The following is a 19792-nucleotide window of genomic DNA, read 5'->3' as shown; positions in this document are numbered from 1 at the left end:
AGACACCTCTGTTTCCAAGATGGCAGAGGTCTGGGACACACTGGAGGAGCTCTGGGCACCTCCCCTGGGAGGTGCAGGTCAGGGGAGTGGTCACTCCCCTTTCCTTTGTCCAGTTTCGCACCAGAGCTGGGCTGGGGGATCCCTAAACCGGTGTACACTGGCTTATGCAGAGATGGGCACCATCTGTGCCCATCAAAGCATTTCCAGAGGCTGGGGGAGGCTACTCCTCCCCATCCTTCACACCTATTTCCAAAGGGAGAGGGTGTTACACCCTCTCTCAGAAGAAATCCTTTGTTCTGCCTTCCTGGGCCAGTGCTGCCTGGACCCCAGGAGGGCAGAAATCTGTCTGAGGGGTTGGCAGCAGCAGCAGCTGCAGTGGAGACCCCGGAAAGGCAGTTTGGTAGTTCCCGGGTTCTGTGCTAGAGACCCGGGGGATCATGAAATTGTCCCCCAATGCCAGAATGGCATTGGGGTGACAATTCCATGATCTTAGACATGTTACACGGCTGTGTTCGGAGTTACCATTGAGACGCTGTACATAGGTAGTGACCTATGTACAGTGCACATGTGTAATGGTGTCCCCGCACTCACAAAGTCCGGGTAATTTGCCCTGAATGATTTGGGAGCACCTTGGCTAGTGCCAGGGTGCCCACACACTAAGTAACTTTGCACCCAACCTTCGCCAGGTGAAGGTTAGACATATAGGTGACTTATAAGTTACTTAAGTGCAGTGGTAAATGGCTGTGTAATAACGTGGACGTTATTCCAATCAGGCTGCACTGGCAGGCCTGTGTAAGAATTGTCAGAGCTCCCTATGGGTGGCAAAATAAATGCTGCAGCCCATAGGGATCTCCTGGAACTCCAATACCCTGGGTACCTCAGTACTATATACAAGGGAATTATATGGGTGTACCAGTGTGCCAACTAGCCTGTTAGTGACAAATTTGGAAAGCAGAGAGAGCATAACCACTGAGGTTCTGGTTAGCAGAGCATCAGTGAGACAGTTAGGCATCACACAGGGAACACATACAGGGCACATACTTATGAGCACTGGGGCCCTGCCTGGCACGGTCCCAGTGACACATAGACTAAAACAACATATATACAGTGAAATATGGGGGTAACATGCCAGGCAAGATGGTACTTTCCTACAGATGGTGCGTGGGCAAGTCTCATGTTGGAAAGACTGCTAGTGTAGAATACCCTGCGCGGTTGGCAGTATGGGTAACACAATGGGATGGTGGATGGAAATCTGTATCCTCATGTCAGCTCTGTGGGGCAGTTACCACAACATTGTTGATGGTTCAAATGGAGTAAGCACCAATCTTGGGGTGTATTGGGTGTGACAGCACATGCTGCAACTGTCACTGGAAATCAGCCAGTGTAAAGTGCAAATTGCCTGGGCATGGGGCCCCCTGCACCGCCCATGCCAGGTGCATGGGCTGTACATGGGCACACGGGGACACACCACACCACATAACCACCAACATTTTCATGGGGGTTTGACCGCCAGGCAAAGGCTGGCAGAAAAGCGGAACATACGTGCAGGGTAGCTCTGGTTGTAATACTGGTCTGGTGTCACAAGACAGGTGGAATTGCCAGTCTGTAAGCTGCCTGCAACCTGCCAGTGCCAGGCCATTGGCCCATGGGGCATTCCCCATGGACAATATGTGCCACTTCCACCTGAGCTGTTGGTGGCAGTCATATTGCCAATGGCAGTCTGGTGGTCATAGGACTGCCAGACTTGTTATGAGGGTGCATATATGCACCAGTTCACCTACCTGCAAAATCTCCATGAAACTAGCTTGAGGCCCTGATCTAAGTTCAACTGTAGTCAACTGGCTATGTCCATTATTTTGTGGCATCAGGCACAGTCATGTAGAAAATGATGTTCACATCAACAAATGATACCCATGCTGTCCATCCATAGGTCCACCCCTGCTCCACTGTCAAATTAGCTGCATTGCCACAATGCTGCATCTCTTGCACCATAGTGAAAGGATGGCTGCATACAGGGGGAGACAAAAGTTGTGTAGGAGGGGGCACCTCCCTGCACAACCAGAAACTGAAATGACAATTTGCTAGGTCCATGTGTGCTGTGAAATGTATCACACAAAGACATACATCAACATGAGTAGTAAGCAAAGGAAACAACAATGTAGCACCTTGGTAATGCCATCCCTGGGGTGGGGTAAGGTTTTGGTGCGGCCCTGGTGTAGGAAAGTACCCTCTTTCTTGGCATGTTACCCCCATTTTTACCTGTATTTCAGTATGTTTTTGCCTGTCTCTGGGAATCCTGCTGGTCAGGACCCCAGTGCTCATAGTTTATGCCCTAAGGTGTGTGTCTGCATAGTGCTTAACTGTGTCAGAGGCTATGCTAACCAGAACCTCAGTGCTTATGCTCTCTCTGCTTTTAAAATTGTCACTATAGGCTAGTGACTTCATTTACCAATTTCAATTGGCACATTGAATCCCCTTAAGTCCCTAGTATTGGGTACCTAGGAACCCAGTGCATTGGGGTTCCAGGAGATCCTTATGGGCTGAAGCATTTCCTTTGCCAACCATTAGGAGCTCAGACAAACCCTTTCACAGGACTGCCACTGCAGCTTGCATGAAATAGCGCACACGCTATTTCACAGCCATTTTCACTGCACTTAATTAATTTATCAGTCACCTATATGTCTAGCCTTCATTGCTGAAGGTTAGATGCAAAGTTACTAAGTGTGAGGGTACCCTTGCACTAGCAAAGGTGCCCCCACATAGTTCAGGGCAATTTCCCAGGACTTTGTGGGTGCGGGGATGCCATTACACGTGTACACTACATATAGATCAATACCTATATGTATCTTCATAATGGTAACTCTGAATATGGCCTTGTCAGGTGTCTAAGATCATGGAATTGTCACCCGTTCCAAATCTGGTATTGGGGAGCCAATTCCATGCATCGTGGGGGCTCCACTATGGACCCCCAGTACTGCCAAACCAGCTCTCTGAGGCTTGCACTGCAGCTACAGCTGCTCCCACCTCACAGACAGAGTTCTGCCCTCCTGGGGTCTGAGCAGCTCCGTCCCAGGAAGGCAGAACAAAGAATTTCCTTTGGGAGCAGGGTGTTACACCCTCTCCCTTTGGAAATAGGTGTTACAGGCTGGGGAGGGGTAGCCTCTCCCAGCCTCTGGAAATGCTTTGAAGGGCACAGACGGTTCCCTCCTTGCATAAGTCAGTCTACACCGGTTCAGGGCCCCCTTGTCCCCTGCTCTGGTGCGAAACTGGATTAGGGAAAGGGGAGTGACCATTCCCCTGTCCATCACCACCCTAGGGGTGGTGCCAAGAGCTCCTCCAGTGTGTCCCACAATTCAGCCATCTTGCTTTGCAAGGTGTGGGGGTACTCTGGAGGGCTCTGAGTGGCCAGTGCCAGCAAGTTACATCAGAGACCCCACCTGATAGGTCCTTACCTGATAAGGTAGCCAATCCCGTTCTCAGGGCTATTTAGGGTCTCTCCTGTGGGCTCTCTTCAGATTCTACTTGCAAGTTCCACCAGGAATCCACTGCAACTACTAATTCATCCTCTGACCTCAGATCAACCACAGCCTGCTCCAGTAACTGCTGTAACAGCAACAATGTATCCACAAGGAATACTTTTCTTCTGCAACTTCAGCTCCATCCAGCAACTGCAACAGTTTCCAAGGTGTGCACGCTCTGAGGACACCCTGTCTTCACCTTGCACCAGAAGGACCAAAGAAATCTCCGGTGGGGAGACGGAGTCACTTCACTGCTCACGCAGGCACCTTCTAAGTCAACAACTGGTTCTCTTGGACTCCTCTCACAGTGACGAGCATGCTTCTTGGAACACAGAGGGTGGACCCCATCGACACAGACTGTCCTGAAGTCCTGCTGTCGTGATTTGGAGGAGGTAAAACCTTGCCTTCCCCCAGAACGACATTACCCCTGTTCACTGTGTCTTCTTCACCTCCTGAGGCCTCTGTGAACTATTTGCAAAATTCCTTTGTGAACAGCCTGCCCAGGACCCCAGCATTCTATCCTGCGATGCTCAACTCGCTGAGTTGATCTCCGGTGGCGTGGAACCTTCCTTTGTAGTGCTGCACCAACCACATTTTGCACCTCCTTTGTCCCCATGTCCTGGGACACCCGTGGGCACTATCTGGTGCTCTGAGGGCTCTAAGAAGTGCTGACAGCCTTCTTTTCTTCCTCACATGGAGTTGAGGCCCCCAAGTCCTTCCTGGGTCCAGATAGCTCCTAGTTGATGTAAAACGCGACTTTTGCTGGAACCAAGGATTGGTGGGGGAATCCAGCACCAAAACTCACCTGCATCCAACTTCACGTAGTGGGGCATCCTTTGCATCATTCCAGAACCCACTGGCATCTTCCTAGGGTGCATTTCTGCAGTCTTCATCCAACAGGGGGCTCTTCTTTTGCACCCTCTTCTGGGTTGGCAGGGGCTCCTGTCCTTCCTGGAACTTCTTTCTACTTCTGGACTTGGTCTCCTTCTTTTGCAGGTATTCAGGTCCAGGAATCCACTGTTTGTTGTTTGTAGACTTGGTTCGTTCTTACAATAATTCCAATCATGAGGTGTAGTGTGTCCTAAGGAAACTTGCAGGACTTTACTGCTGCTTTTCTGAGTTCTGGGTTGTGGTGATTTACTTACCTTTACTGTATTCTTACTCTCCCAGTGATTCTGCACACACTACACTTCTGTAGGGGGGAATTTGTGATTCACATTCCTCTTTCTTAGTATATGGTTTGTGTTGCCCCTAAACCTTTTTTCTCCCATTGCATTCTATGGCATTTCCTATTGTTTGCACTATACTATGTTTAATTACTTACCTTATTTTGGTGTCTAGTGTGTTTATTGTGTATAATACTTACCTCTGGAAGGAGTATTGTCTCTAAGATATTTTTGATACTGTGTCACCCAAATAAATACCTTTTTTTGGTAACACTGAGTATTGTCTTTACTTGTGTATATGTACTGTGTAACTATAAATGGTATTGCATGAGCTTTGCATGTCTTCTAGTTCAGCCTAAGCTGCTCTGCTATAGCAACCTCTATCAGCCTAAGCTGCTAGAACACTACTATGTTTCACTAATAAGGGATAACTGGACCTGGTATAAGGTGTAAGTACCCAAGGTACCCACTACAAACCCGGCCAGCCTCCTACACCTGGCGTATGAAAAACACAGAAAACTGGGATAGGGGCAAATTGAAACGTGTGTTCCTTTGGCCTGACCACTGCAACACCCATTGCAAGGCCCAACCATACAAATGGATGCATAGGAAGGGGCCACAATTACAAGATGGTGTTACGCCACCAAAAGGAAATACAACACACCTTGTAAACCTGACGCAGCCAATTGCGCCACATGAGCTTCCCATGGCGTGACACTCAGATGGGGCAAAGGGCTGAGCAATTGCACCCATAATGTACAAGAACAATGTGTGGGCTGTAAGTTGTCACTGAACCGCCAATAGCAAATCTGTGATGTGGCATGTCAACAGCCACAACATAGAGAGTTTGATTTACACCATCTCATTGCTGAAGATGATGCTCTTCTGCTGATCTGCCTGTCCTGGAGTTCTCCGATGACCTGGATAAACCGCTAACAACCATCAGCCAAGAGACTCTCCAGGAAGTCCTGGTATCCCTCCAGACACCACCTCCAGTTTCAAGGAGGATAACCAATGGAGCAGCCATCCCTGATGACACACTCAACACCCAAATATTACAACCCGCCAGCACCCACACAGCTCAGGACTCTGAGGGCCCAGAGACAAGATTCCAGAGGACAGTGGTAGGAGTCCAGCGGTAGCTGGCCAACAAGGTGTGGGTGAGGATTGAGACTGTGGCAGCCAGCCTAGAGGGAATGCGCATGTGCCTCGTGACAGCTAATGAACACACACAGCTACCAAATGAGGCACACACTCCTCACTTTGTGGAGTCCAGCAGTGTCTGATGGACATAGCTGCTGCCATGAGGGGGAGGCCACAACAACTGCCCTCCCAAACTGGCAGCAGCATGATAGAGAACAAGCTGTACTCCATTCAGCATGAAGTTGCCTCCCTCAGGGCAGACATGGCTGCCTACCACCAGGATGTTGCTGCTATCCTGAAAAAAAAACTGTTCCTCCTTGCTGCAGTGATGTCACATGTTATTCCACAAATGGCAGCGGCCGGGAATTGTGATTCCACATCTTCAACCACTGATATGTGTGTGGCTCCCTCTATCTCCCACCACTACCACCACCAATGGCACAGGAGACACCACACACATTGGAGAGTGAAGATGTGGAACAGATCACCTTTACTCGGAAGAGTACCCAGTAGCACCAGCCTATGCCACATTGGCAGTCTTCTCCTTAGCTCTGTGCTAAAGATCATGACAGTGTTATCACAGTAGGATATATGCACTCTTCACCTACAAATTGTTGACCTGTCTGCTAAGGACTGTTATTGTCTCTCACCTTCCAATTGGCAATTATTGTTCCTCCACATTGACCGACACGACGCTGAAGCACATTTCAGTCCCTCAACCCTGGACTTCTGTTGTATCACAAATGTATAGATTTCACATATAGGGTCACTGACCTGGATATTGTAAATATCACACTACAACACTCCCACTTGTAAATAATAAACACCTACTACACAATCAGCATGTCTACGTCTATTGGGAGCCATCAACTCTGCTAAATTATTGTAATGTGTGAATCCATGTCATTGATCAAAGAATGTCAGTAGAAGAATACAGCACTGTTGGGGCACAAAGCTGCACACAAAGTTCCTAACATGACAAATGGGTATCCTGGCTCCAGCACCTACAAGCAATACACTGAGTATATTACAAATGATGAACACATATATGGTACCCGCGCCATATGCAGCAGGTGTGGCTGAAAAGCAAGTCTAGGGCAATATCGTCAACTGGAAGTACCAGAAAAACTAATTGGTGTGGTACAGACTAAACTAACTAACCTATGCTAAACTTAACTTACACATAAAACACCATACTCTAAATATTGCCCCCCACGCTCTTAAGAAACAAGAACAAGTAGGGTAGCGATGACTATAACTACACATAAACTAACTAAACCTATCATCAATGCAAATATATATTTTTTAGTTTATTTTAATTTATTTATATTTTCTTTACAATAAAATACATATAAACCCCAACATAACCTCCCACCCAACAACACACCAACAAAAACCTAAGCATAGAAACCCACCCCACAACTACAGCAACTACACTTATCCTAACTAATTGCTACACTACACTACCCCACCACTAACTATATAAAACCCAAACTAAAATATGGTACAACTTTAAAAGGGAGGGGAAGGTACTGAGAGGGGGTCCATCATATTAAATGGTCACTTGTTTGACCTCTTACTCTTCTTTATGATGTATTTGAGGACTTTGGTCATGTTGGCAGCTACAAAATGAGAACACACAACAATCAGTATCAGCACTGGGAGGACAGATTTTTAACTTGCACTTCCATATATTAGTACACATAGGGCCTCATTATGACCCTGGCGGGCGGCGGAGGCCGCCCGCCAGGATCCCGCCCTCCAAATTACCGCGCCGCGGTCAAAAGACCGCGGCGGGTATTACGAGTTTTCCCCTGGGCTGGCGGGCGGTTCCAGTAAAACCGCCCGCCAGCCCAGGGGAAAACGACCTTCCCACGAGGATGCCGGCTCGTAATCGAGCCGGCGGAGTGGGAAGGTGCGACGGGTGCAGTGGCACCCGTCGCGTATTTCAGTGTCTGCAAGGCAGACACTGAAATACTTTTCGGGGCCCTCTTACGGGGGCCCCTGCCGTGCCATGCCATTGGCATGGGCACAGCAGGGGCCCCCTGGGGCCCCGCGACCCCCCCTACCGCCATCCTGTTCATGGCGGCTTTCCCGCCATGAACTGGATGGCGGTAGGGGGGGTCAGAATCCTCATGGCTGCGGAGCGCGCTCCGCAGCCATGGAGGATTCCAAAGAGCAGCGGAAAGTCAGCGGGAGACCGCTGACTTTCCGCTTCTGACCGCGGCTGAACCGCCGCGGTCAGAATGCTCATTGGAGCACCGCCAGCCTGTTGGCGGTGCTCCCGTGGTCGGTGGCCCTGGCGGCCACCGGCCGCCAGGGTCAGAATGACCCTCATACTGTCCTACACGCATGCCTCAAAAAATGTGTATTGCACCTTATGCACACCAACATGTATGTTGGCCTGTTGTGGCCTGCAAAAGCTTCACCTTGGTGTGTTTGCAGGATTTGCCACAACATCTAGTGTTAGGAAATGGTTAGGTATGGGACACCGCCTAATTGGTATGGGTGTTTCTATGGCACAGCCACTGCAACACCCATTGCACACTCCTTCCAGGCAAAGTACTGCACGTAAAGGGGCCGTATTGACAAGTTGATGTGAGGCCACAAAATGTGTACTAAGGCCTCCTCGTATACAGGGTGCAGGGCATAGCGTCCCCCGGAGCCTCTCAAATATTAGGGCTGCAGTGGTGCTTGGGCCTCTTACACATGCCCCATGATTTCACCATCCATCCTCCTATGAAGTATTATCTTTGGTCAAGAAAACAACATCCCTCATTGCATTCCACTCTTCTGACTGACTCACACCAAACTCTGGAGTAGCTAGCAGGAGCCACAAAATGCCACTTACTAGATGCATCGGGGTCTTCAAATCTTGCCACCTCTCGATGGTGTAAGGGGCAGGTCCACCTATAAGAACATTGCTTAGTGTAAATCCTACTTAATGCAAATGGACAACATAGTTCAGTGTACAATACTGACTCTGGTACACAATGCACAGGTCAAATGGAACTGCCAGTAGTCTGGACCCCGTGCATGGTCAGGCTCCATAACATGGCCTAGCAAAACTACACCAAGAGGCTGATAACACTACAGTATTGCAGCACCTATTGCATCCATACTGTCCTTGTGGGCCTTAGTGCACCCCTTACTCACATCCATGTGTGTGCACAGTCATTATTAAGTCACAGCATGCTGGCAGTGTGGGCCAACATCATGTTTACATGTGAAGGCCAATGATGCACTCAGCTGCTACAAATAATGGGCCCATCTGCTGAGTACCTAGGGGCCCTTCTCAAGCATTTCCATGCACAGATTTCACACCTACACTCAGCAGCCCCACAGCGTGTTTGGAATTCATACTTTGGAACATTTGTTGTGATACTGAGGCCTGGATTTTGCTCTCTCTAACTAATTGTTACACAGCCTTTCATGCCTTTTTAATGGCACATGCATCATTCTTATGTGTATAATTGGAAAGTTACATTATGCATGCATCACAACACTTGGGGCCAAAGATATGGAAGCCAGTCTTTTTTCTGGTAGCACCTTGTACACATCTTCTACACCAACATTGTCAGGTGATGTTGGGACAGAACACTACAAGTGACTTGTGTTACATGGGAATGTTCTCCCCGTCTACAACTGTCAACTCAGTTGTCATTCTCCCATTGGCATCAATAGTTAGATGGAATGAGTGCCAGGCACACATAACATTGCACATGCCACAGCATCTGAGTAGTCTCAATGGGACATTGTATAGGAAAGTACCCTCTTCTTGGCATGGTCACCCTCCTTATCTGTCTGATATCAGTATGTTTGACTGTGTTCACTGGGATCCTGCTAAACAGGACCCCAGTGATTATGCTCTCTCTCCTCTAAATGTTTTCACTGCATACTGGTAACCAGTATTTCACCTAAAATTGGCATACTGGTGCCCCCTTATAAGTCCCTAGTATATGGTACCTAGGTACCCAGGGCATTGGGGTTCCAGGGGATCCCTATGGGTTGCAGCATTTCTTTTGCCACCCATAAGGAGCCCTTGCAAAGGCTTCTGCAGGACTGCTATTGCGGCCTGTATGAAAAGGTGCATGCACCCTTTCACTGCCATTTACACTGCACCAGGTCACTTGTGAGTCACCCCTATTGCAAGCCCTTTAGCCCTGAGAGCAGGGTGCAGAGTACTGAGGTACCCCTGCACTAGCAGAGGTACCTCAATGAGCTCCAGGACCATTTTCCCAGACTTCGTGAGGTCCGGGATGCCATTTTATGCTTGTACTGGACAGCGGTCAGTACCTATGTCCAGCTACATAATGGTAACTTCGAACATAGGAATGTTTGGTATCAAACATGTTGGAATCAATCCCCAATGCTTTTGCAAGCATTGGTTGTGTGATGCACTATGGGGACTCCTTAGAGGACCCCCAGTATTGCCATTCCAGCCTTCTGAGGTTTTACAGGCAGTCCCAGCTACTGCCACCTCTCAGGCAGGTTTCTGCCCTCCTGTTGCTTGAGAATCTTGAGCCCAGGAAGGCAGAACAAAGGATTTTCTTTGGGAGAGGGGTGTTACACCATCTCCCTCTGGGAATAGGTGTTGCAGGCTTTGGAGGGGTAGCCTCCCGAAGCCTCTGTAAATGCTTTGAAGGACACAGATTGTGCCCTGCTTGCATTATCCAGTCGACATCAGTTCAGGGACTCCCTGTCCCTTCTCTGGTGCAAAACTGGACAAAAGAAAGGGGAGTGACTACTCCCCTGTCTATGTCTACCCTAGGGGTGATGCTCAGAGGTGCTCCAGAGGGTCCCTGGGTTTTACCATCTTGGATTCCAAGTTTGCAGGGATCTCTGGGAGCATCTGAGTGGCCAGTGCCATCAGGTGATGTTAGAGCCCTCCCCTGATAGGTGCTTACCTGTTTAGCTGAACAATGCCCCTTTCAGTGCTATTTAGGGTCTCTCTCTTGGGTGGTTCTTCACATTCGGATTGCAAGACTCCAGCAGGAATCCTCTACATCCTTTACTTCACCTTCTTACCGAAGAAACTGCATCTGGACCCTCCAGGAACTTTACAAACTGCAACAAAGAAGCAACGATGACTTCAGCAACATTGTATTTCAGCTCATGCCAGCAACTGCAATTGATTCCAGGTTGTGCATCATATGGGGACAGCCTGTCTTCAGCCTGCACCAGAAGAACAAATGAATCTCCCTTTGAGTAAAGGAGTCACTCCCCTGCTTCAGCAGGCACCCCTGTGACGCAACGACCGTTGGCGTGTGTCCCCTTTCCAGATGAAGTGCATGGACCCAGCATCATCGGTGGTAGACTAAAGTGGTCCTGATGGTCCTGATGTCCTACTGTCCAACTTTGGTATAGGTAAGAGCTTGCATCTCCATGCAAGACAGTACGCCCATGCAACATGTGTTTTGCAGTTGCCAAGGCTTATTGGCATCCTTCCATGAAGTTCTTCATGCACCATGCAGCTCTGGCCCCCAGCACTCCTTCCTGTGACCCACAGATTCCTGAGTGGTTCTCCGGCGGCATGGGATCCTTTGCTGCATGGGCCTCCTTTTGCACCTTCTTTGTCCCAGTGCTGTGGGACTCCTGTGCTGCCTGGTCTTCTAAGGACTCTCTGAATTGCTGAGAGCCCTCTCTGACTCCTCTCCCGGGTAGAGTCCACCAGGTTCCTCTTGGTCCTGGGCAGCACCATTTTCCACTAACCGCGAGCTTTGCGTATGCCCAGGTTTGTTGGCAGAATCCAGTGATGCAAACCAGACTACAATCATCCATCCGGCATGGGACATCATCTGTATCAACCAGGAACCAGCATCCATCTTCTTGGGTGCAGTACTGACTGTTGTCCTTCACCAGTGGTTCCTCTTTGCACCTTCATCCTGGTTAGCAGGGACTTCTTTTCTTGATGGACTCATCAGTGCTTCTTGGACTTGGTCCCCTTCTTCCACAGGCTTTCAGGTCTAAGAATTCATTGTTGGTGTCTTGCAGTCTTGCATATTATCTTCTTTCTCATGTTCTTGTGTGTTCTAAAAAAGGTACTGTGATTTACTCCTGCTTTCCTGGGCTCTGGGATGGGTTCTATTACTTACCTTTGGTGTTTTCTAATAGTCCCAGCACCCCTCTACACACTACACTTGTCTAGGTGGGAAACCGACTTTCACATTCCACTTTCTTAGTATATGGCAGCATTTGGCAGATGCATTCTCCTATTGTAAATCATAATCCATACAATCTGTAATGTGTTTGTATATGGATTCAGCACCCTAGCTTCTTGTCACTGCCAAGCCATTGACCATTCCCCAGCCAATGTGTATGTGCCATACATGATTTACAGTCCTCCAAGTGTTAAGGATGCGGCTTATTGTAGTGCCAGTACATATTCCCATGGACACACTGTGCAGGCTCTGCTTCCCACGTTGACTAATTACCATGGGCAATTACTGAAGGAGCAACGGTACCTATGATGTCCCCCCCCTTGACACACATGTACAGTGCAGGCCAAGCTGCTCTCACACAGTGTTGTGACAGTGTTCAGTTCCGACATTACTTTACCTCCATTTCCTGACCGCCCCTACCTTAAGTATGGCCCCCTTGCATGCTACCTGTTAAGGATGGTGTTGTGTGGGTGAATTGCCCATGATATTGCACATTGTCAACATGATGTAACAATATATGGCATTTTTTTGGGCAAATGTTCTGTTAACAACCTTTTCTACAACAGGAGAACATGGCGGGCTGCTGGGGTGAAGCAGCCCACTAGGTTGCTTACCCAATGCTCTAGGTGGAAGTGTAAGAAGACGCTTCGGGATGTGGCTGCCTGCCTTTAACCACCGATGTGCAGGTGGTTACAGCGGGCCTTGTGGGGGGCAGGTGCAATCACCAGAGACTTCATCTTGGACGCCGAGCAATGAAGTTGTACCCCTCAGGAGCTGGGGCGAACGTGGCGAGCAGTGCACTCTATCTCCGGGTCACTGCTGACAGTGTCAGCACACGTGCATTGACAGACACGGTGAGGAGAGAGGTAGGTGAAGCAAGGGAGGTGAGTAAAAAGGCAGAGGTGAAGGTGGCTGGGAAACGGGTAAGGCATAGAGGAGAGGGGTTCATGGTTTGTCCCCCCAAAATAGCGGAAGTTCCTCACCATGGGGAGAAAGAAACCAGTGGTGGTAGGAGGAGGTCGGGGGGGATTTTCCCTCTAGGCGAAAGTAATAATGAAAAATTACTAGGCGAGGAAATAAAAAACCCATGGAGAAGCTCAGTTAACAAACTGAAAACTAAATTCACATCATCATTAAGGGGTCACCCTTAGCTTACAGGCAAAAGGAGGTGAGGAAGTTGTGGGATATAGCAAATTAAGAAAAGGAGATGTTTCCAGGATGCCCCAAACGGAAATAAGATGCAGTGAGGAGGAGCTGAGGGTGGATAGTGGGGAGCCCCCTCCTCCTCTCCTCAGTGGATTGGGGACAGGCCCCCTCCCCTAAAGAAAATGGCCTACAGCCTCTAGACACTTTAGCCCAAGAGGCATAATGGCCCAGTGGTCTCCCCTCTGCTTCTCCGCCATATCCAAGGATATTAAAAAGGGCTTTGCAGTTTCTGAATAAAATCAGGTAGAGATAACAGAAGCCTGTGAGGCACTGGAGAAGAAGTTCGACCTGTAAACCAAGCCCTCAAAGAGACGGTTGGAGTAATGAAGGATGAATTGAGGGTACATAAAGAAGAAGTACATTTATTGAAAGGACATGAGCAGGAGTTCAAAATAAACTAGAACATTTGGAAAACAGTTCTAGGATGAACAATCAGAGAATTTTGAATGTGCCGGAAGGAATGGAAGGGGAAAACATGAAATTAGATGTAGTCTCTATTATTAAATCCACAGTTATGTTTGAGGAAAGCGAAGAAGAAATTGCAAGAGATATTCTGAGGATTCATAGAGATCCCTTTAAGAGAAGACCTAATAATAGTAAGCCCTGAAAAATCATTATTAACTTTTAAACCTATGCATTGAAATCAAAAATATTGTTCAAATCATTAAAATTCAAAACTATAAGAGGGGAAGATTTCTCACTCAAGATTAGGTCAGACTGATCCAGGACTACTATAAATAAAGAAGGGAAGTTAGGGGGATGTTTGGACGAATAAAAAAAAATAGGCACTACTGCACTATTGAAGTTCTGTGCCTTTCTTCGAGTCGTGTACAATAACAAGATGTATAATATTAGAGATGTTACTGGGGTGGACGAGCTGCTGGCAGTAATCAAGAGTGGGAATGCGAAGAAAAATTAAGTGCCCATACAGTGTAAGGTTGGTCCACCTGGGAAACATGGGGTGCCCTAAAATTGGGCTAACATCAGTCCACCACATTGGGGGGGTTTCCAAGTAAGGAGAGGGAGGGGGGGTTATGGCAGGGCCACATTGAGGGGGGGGTCCGGGAAGGGGCACTGGGGGGAGATTGTGGGAGAAATAGAAAAACAAGCCTCATTTACCTCAGCTAGTGATTCTATTATATAATATAAAATTGATAGATAACTCTGAAGGATACAAGGGGCCCAGGGACAGAACCTTTCAGATTCTGTCATGCAATGTTAAGGGCCTGAGAACTAAAGGAAGAAGAGATAGGGTCCTACAGTACTTAAGGGATTCCCTTTCTCAATTATTAATTTGACAAGAAACTCATTTAAATAGTACAGAATGTGTGAAGCTGTTTAAAACACAAAGATTGGTCCCACATTGTGCCTGTACGGATCATAATTCGAACACAAAGGTTGTGGCAATCTCATTTAAGCATCAGATTAATGCACTATTATTGGAGGTGGATTAATACACAGTAGGTCGTTGGATTATTGTTAAGGCACAGATTAGTGGTAAAAAGATTATAGTGGTGGGCTTTCATGGTCTGAATCGCGACAACATAGAACCGTTTAGATGGATTTTTGATCAGCTAGCTAGCTCTCTAGACCCAATTTAATGGTGGATGACTTTAATGTTGTTTTGAACGACAAACTAGGTCATATAAATATAGATCTGTAGGAATGCCAAAATCTCAGCAATATTTGAGGGCGATGATGAAGGAACTTGGGTTGTATGACTTATGGAGGAAGAGTGCTGGAGAGAAACAGGTCTCTTAGTTTATCAAAAAAAAGTATAGTCATGCCTCGTGCATTGACTTCTTTCTGATAGATTTGAGACTGTGTAACACAGAGGATAACCTGTCATATCTACCTGTGCACTTATTGGGCCACACAGCTGTTATGTTAGAAATTAATCTTAACCAAGAATCAGGAAGTAGGAGATGGACTCTAGAATATTCTTTATTGTTAGTTAACAAGCTTGACTCCCAATTACGTATAGAAACAGAGGAATTTTTCAAGGTTAACTTGGGATCTGCTCCAATATGTGTAGTATGGGATACTTTTAAGGCAGTTAAAAGAGGGAAAATTATGAGTTTAGATAGATATAAAAATAAACAATTTGGGAATTAAGTAAGCCTTTTAGAACAGGTAATGTTAAGGTACAGGAATGTACTAGTAGCAAATATGGATGAGGAGGAGGTCAAGGGTTTTGACTAATAAGTGGAGCTGTTTGAGGCAACAGCTTGAGGATGTGTTACAAGCTAGAACTGCAAAAAGATGGGAAACAAGTAAACTGGTGCATTTTGAATATGGGAAAAATGTAGGGAAACTGTTGGCCTGGAAGAGTAAATGTGATCAGCTCACAATCATATTAAGGAGATTGAGTTAGATCAGCTGGGGGAAAGATCAATGAATAGTAGGGATATTGAGTTTGTTTTTTAAAAATTCTTCTCCCAACTCTATACCGAAGAGATTGAGGTAAAAGAGGAAGAGATAGAAGGCTGGCTAGGGCAGCACAAATACCCGAACATTTCGTATGAGGACCAGTCTCTTCTGAATAAATTAATTACACCAGGGGAAATAAGAAGCATACTAAAAGGGTGCAAGGGAGGGAAAGCTGCAGGTCTAGACAGCATTCCAGAAGAATTATATAAGGTCTTGGGAGAGAAAATAATTCCAGCCTGTCAGAATTGTTTAGAGGGATTCTTGAGAATGAAGCCTCTATTCCGATTTCATGAAACGAGGCAATTAAAATGTTAATTTTCAAACCAGATAAGAGCCCAGCGAAATATGAATTATATAGGCCTATATCATTGTTGAATAGCAATTCTAAATTATTTGCTAAGATATTGGTGAAAGGACTAAATGGGGTAAAAACAGTCTGATACATCCTGATCAAAAAGGGAGATACTTGCATGAATTGACCTTGAATTTGATTGGGAGGATCGATTTGGCCACCACTTTTGAAGCACCCTTGACGGTTATAACTGTAGATGCAATGAAGGCTTTCAACAGAGTTAACTGGAGATATTAAAAAAAGAATGCTGAGATGTTGTCATTTGGGTGAACATTTTTGTAGGGCTATCGGTTTGATTTACAATGCCTCCTTGGCAAGGGTTTTAGGAAATGAGGCCCTTACTGAGCCTTTTAAGATAACCAGAGGTATTAGGCAGGGTTGCCCTCTGTCACCCCTTTTATCGAATCTATATATAGAACCATTTGCTAGGGAAATTAGGCAGGACTCTATTATATCCCCTTTTAGTTGTAAGGGTTGGGAGAAAAAGGTGGCTTTGTACGTGGACAATCTTCTAGTGTATACTGACAACTTATCAACAGCCCTACCTACACTATTAAGTATTCAGTATAGCACCATGTGAATGCCGAGAAGACAGAAATAATGTCTTGGAGTTTAAGGCAGAATTCACTTCTAGGCAAGAAGAAAATGAAATATTTAGGCATAATCACACAGGATCTCGAACAAATTGTAGAGAAGAACCAAAAACAATTGCTGGGGGAGTGTAGTGAGATGATGCAAAGATGGGCATACCTCCCCTTGACTTTATTGTGAAGAGTTAATCAGATTAAGATGGTCATTTTACCAAAGTTTAATTTTCTTATCAATACCATCTTATTCTCTATGCATAAAGGTCTCCAAGAAAAAACACAGCAAGCTATTAATTACTTTATATGGGCATCTAGGGTCCCAAGGATCTCTTGGAAAAAGCTGCTGAGAAGGAGGGAGAAGGCTGTGTTGACATTGCCAGATTTAAAATATTATGCTTGGGCCTTTAAATTTAGGAACTCAAGAGCGCTGTTTACATCTCTGTACCCTTAGGCAATTGGTGATATGTTCAAGGCCATGGTTGCAACTGTCAGGGGGGCATCAAAGTACTTTCTGTATAAATTTGGGAATCAAAAATTCTTCAACAAAATAAAATTGAAGAAGTTGCAGTACCTCGCCAAGAGGTGGTATCAATTAAGATAAGCAATGGATATCAGTTACTATTGGCATGACGCACCTATCTGGGATTCCCCAGGCACACCAGAATGTCTTGAAGATGTGTTGGCCTTGCCAATAAGAAGGGCCGGTTTTGAAGTTTGGGGGACATCTTCAGGGAAGGTGCTCTACTCGCCTGGAAGGAATTAAAAGAGAGAACTGGCTGAAGTATATTCAGCTAAAAGGTTGGTCGAGCTGCACTTGTGCGAGTTTAGGCTCTGTGAATTTCCTGGATGGTAATTTACTGGCAGACTCTCCTGTCCCCAAGAAAGCAGTGGTTTGGTATTGAAACATTTTGGAGGGTTTAGATAGTGACACTAACCTGCTGGAAGTGCTCTGGGGAGACATTATGCCTCAGGAGAATGTGCAAACTTGGTGGGAAACATCATTGCGGATATTGTTTGAAATAGTAAAACCTGCCTTGTTAAAGAAAAGCCATCTCTTTTCAGTCCATAGAGCTTATATTTCACCTGATAAGCTGTCTAGAATGAGAAATGGAGAGGCAGTAGAGTTTCCTAAATGTGGTCTGCAGAGTGTAATGGATATTCATATGCTAATGAAGTGTCCTGGTGTATATCTTTTCTGGGAGGATATATGTAAAACTCCTGTGAGTATATTAAGACAGAAAATTCCGATAAGCCTTCCCTTCATTATTTTTGGGCAAAAACAGGAGATGGAGCCAAGGAGTAGAGAAGGGAACAGAGACAAGAGGAATCTCCTTTTCTATTCTATCTTACTACCTAGAAAAGAAGTTTGTATGAAATGGGTGGGGGTGTTCACCAGTCACATATAGACTGGCTTAACGCTCTTCTTCGCACAGAAAACAAATGGATGTAGCAGTGGGAGGCTCTAACAAGAAAAAGGAGAGACTGTTGGCTCCTTTGGTAAGATGGAGAGGAATTAGGGGGAGTGTGGTTTTGGAATAAGCACCTGTTGTTATCAGACGTCCAATGATTACACGCCTCTCCCTGCTCTCCTGCTTTATGGGTCTGCCTTTCTTCATGGGAAGGCTGAATGAGAGAGAAGTGGTGCACCTGACATAGGCTTTCTCTATTTTCAGGAAGGTATGAAAGGCTAAGAAATGGAGTTGGCTTGGAGTCTGAAGTGAATGAGGACAATAAAAAACAATGGGCGTCATTACAACCCTGGTGGACGGTGTTAAAGCGGCGGTAAGACCGCCAACAGGCTGGGGGTCTTTTTTTTTGTATTATGACCATGGCGGTTACTGCCATGGTCATCCGCCGCTTCTCCGTTCCGCCCGCCAGGGCGGAGATGACTGCTGGGCTGGAGACCTGGGTCTCCAGCTCAGCGGGTGTCACAATACCACCGCCGGTATTGTGACCCGGCTTACGGCCGTGGATTTCCAGCGGTAGGAACCGCCATGAAATCCATGGCGGTAAGCACTATCAGTGCCAGGGAATTCCTTCCCTGGCACTGATAGGGGTCTCCCCCACCCCCCAACCCCACCTCGACTCCCTCCCCTACACCCCCCACCACCCCTGCCACCCCCCAACGGTAATGACCACCAATATCTGTAATGGTGCATGGATCTTGGCCTTCAAAAGTCACATGCTAGGGATTTGGCCATCAGTAATATGTGAGTTGGAGTCTGGAGACCCCCCTACATCACCAAAGATGTATATACAATACTTGTTGTTTCTGTGTTTCTGACACACTCCCTGAGGTTAGATTCACATTCCAAAAATATATGTATTGGACAATGAGGAGACCAAGATTTGTGTTGCTGAACAAAATGTATTTGAGGTGTTTACAGAGTACTTTATTGGTTGACTGTGTATAAAACATATCAACAATTGTCTGTCGCATGCAGTGTGTTTGTTAGGTCCCCCTCAAAGTCCTCATCCCATCATCCTCCTCCTCCTCAATGTGGACATCTACTTGTCCATCCCAAGGGATATTGTTTGTTACACCCATGTTGTGCATTATAGCACATACCAGTGTGATCTTCTATACCAGCGGGGGGTACATACAGGAGGCTTCCTCCTGTCATGTCCAAGCACATGAACCAGGATTTGAGAAGGCCAAAGCTCCTCTCCACCACATTGCGTGTCTTGCGTGTCTTTCGGTGTGCTTCACTGCAGGCACCCTTTTCATTGGTATCTTACCAAATAGGGTCATAACCCACGGCTGTATGCCTTAGCCTTGGTCAGCTGCAAAGACAAGAGGGAGAAATTTAGTGAAGAGTTCAGAGGGACCATGAATATTTCATGGTGGCGGTTGGTTGCCGTTTGAATGGTGACTCAGAGGAGTTTGTGGTGTTGTGTATATTCCAGGTTTTGTGATATGGTACATTTTGACTGTGTTGATGTACAAGTCATTCTTGGGCACTGCCTCAAGGACCTTTATGTGACCATCTGGATTGCAATACATGTGCTCATCATGTAGGTTACATGTTATGTTTATTCCATTTAAGTAGCAGAACCCTCGTATTGGATGAAGGCTACCACCTCCATGCAGCACAATGGTGTCTGATGTGTTGCCAGCATAGTTGCCCTACAAAGCTAGCCTATTCCGTTGATGTCGGCATGTGGCATTACACATTTAGTGCAACACTTAGTGGGCCGTAGTGGTAGATGGTGGTTGTGTCAACCATCC

Source organism: Pleurodeles waltl, chromosome 2_2 (assembly GCF_031143425.1).
Source record: "Pleurodeles waltl isolate 20211129_DDA chromosome 2_2, aPleWal1.hap1.20221129, whole genome shotgun sequence".
NCBI classification, from domain to species: Eukaryota; Metazoa; Chordata; class Amphibia; order Caudata; family Salamandridae; genus Pleurodeles; species Pleurodeles waltl.
This window is presented reverse-complemented; position numbering follows the sequence as displayed.